Source organism: Oncorhynchus mykiss, chromosome 28, assembly GCF_057628025.1.
Source record: "Oncorhynchus mykiss isolate SJ-2025 chromosome 28, ASM5762802v1, whole genome shotgun sequence".
Classification (NCBI taxonomy): domain Eukaryota; kingdom Metazoa; phylum Chordata; class Actinopteri; order Salmoniformes; family Salmonidae; genus Oncorhynchus; species Oncorhynchus mykiss.
Genome location: NC_143049.1, coordinates 38745727 through 38747500, shown reverse-complemented (window position 1 = coordinate 38747500; position 1774 = coordinate 38745727). Strand labels below are relative to the sequence as shown.

Sequence of the window (1774 nt, the reverse complement as noted above, 5' to 3'; positions counted from 1 at the left end):
ATATTTCTTACTTTTAGTTTTTATATAATTTCCTTCCTGCTTTAGGGTGGCAGGGCAACTCCTGAGGATGTCTATGATTTCACGTATACATGTTTTGAGCTGCTGATACCTCAATGAATCTCTTTGAAAGACACACGCAAACACAATACACTTACAAAAAAGAGAAATCCATTGTTTTTGTTATTGCTTTAGAGAAGAACAGATCATCCAAGATCTCTTATAGCAGGGCAGCCCAACCCTCTTCCTGGAGATCTACTGTCCTGTAGGTTATCAGTCCAACCCTCTTCCTGGAGATCTACTGTCCTGTAGGTTTTCAGTCCAACCCTCTTCCTGGAGATCTACTGTCCTGTAGGTTTTCAGTCACTAAGCTTTATGCTGACAAATACTGTATAGATTTATAACTGCAAAATAGCCTTCTAAATATGCCAATCCTTAACATAGAAATTAAATAATTTTAATAGTTACTTTGCCACTGGTTAAGGACTTTTTAATTTTAATTGAAGAAAGAAAATGAAGCAAATCAATCGTATAATAGTTAAGGATTTATATATTCAATAGAAAGTAAAATATACAGTTTGTTCATCAACATCTTTGTGTTTTTGTTAATAAATGAATAATGAAACAAAAAAACACTTTCAAGATTCAGATGTCTGTATCCCCCCCAACCCCACCCTCATCCACCCACCCACCAGCTCCACAAACACGAGTCAAACTTTGCTGAGATGATCCATGTACTTCTTGCATTTGTCGTATCGTCAGTTTCCAAAATGTCTTGATGCCATATGAACACATTGCTACACCGTGATCCATTGGCAGCTAAAGAAATTAGCTCATAGCCTACCGGGCCAATGCAGCAGTAGCTCATAGCCTACCGGACCAATGCAGCAGTAGCTCATAGCCTACCGGGCCAATGCAGCAGTAGCTCATAGCCTACCGGGCCAATGCAGCAGTAGCTCATAGCCTACCGGGCCAATGCAGCAGTAGCTCATAGCCTACCGGGCCAATGCAGCAGTAGCTCATAGCCTACCGGGCCAATGCAGCAGTAGCTCATAGCCTACCGGGCCAATGCAGCAGTAGCTCATAGCCTACCGGGCCAATGCAGCAGTAGCTCATAGCCTACCGGGCCAATGCAGCAGTAGCTCATAGCCTACCGGGCCAATGCAGCAGTAGCTCATAGCCTACCGGGCCAATGCAGCAGTAGCTCATAGCCTACCGGGCCAATGCAGCAGTAGCTCATAGCCTACCGGGCCAATGCAGCAGTAGCTCATAGCCTACCGGGCCAATGCAGCAGTAGCTCATAGCCTACCGGGCCAATGCAGCAGTAGCTCATAGCCTACCGGGCCAATGCAGCAGTAGCTCATAGCCTACCGGACCAATGCAGCAGTAGCTCATAGCCTACCGGACCAATGCAGCAGTAGCTCATAGCCTACCGGACCAATGCAGCAGTAGCTCATAGCCTACCGGGCCAATGCAGCAGTAGCTCATAGCCTACCGGGCCAATGCAGCAGTAGCTCATAGCCTACCGGACTAATGCAGCAGTAGCTCATAGCCTACCGGACCAATGCAGCAGTAGCTCATAGCCTACCGGGCCAATGCAGCAGTAGCTCATAGCCTACCGGGCCAATGCAGCAGTAGCTCATAGCCTACCGGGCCAATGCAGCAGTAGCTCATAGCCTACCGGGCCAATGCAGCAGTAGCTCATAGCCTACCGGGCCAATGCAGCAGTAGCTCATAGCCTACCGGGCCAATGCAGCAGTAGCTCATAGCCTACCGG

At 47.6% G+C, this 1774-nt stretch overlaps 1 protein-coding gene across 1 annotated transcript in view; it reads left to right on the top strand.

Moving 5' to 3' along the window:
* The window catches only part of LOC110509127 (netrin-G1), a 187077-nt gene extending 186447 nt beyond the window's left edge, over positions 1-630 (top strand). Inside the window, exon 6 of the mRNA XM_090225277.1 lies at positions 1-630. This exon is cut by the window's left edge and continues 1784 nt beyond it. The gene's annotated coding sequence lies outside the window, so the exon portion shown is untranslated.
* The last annotated feature ends 1144 nt before the right edge of the window (positions 631-1774 follow it).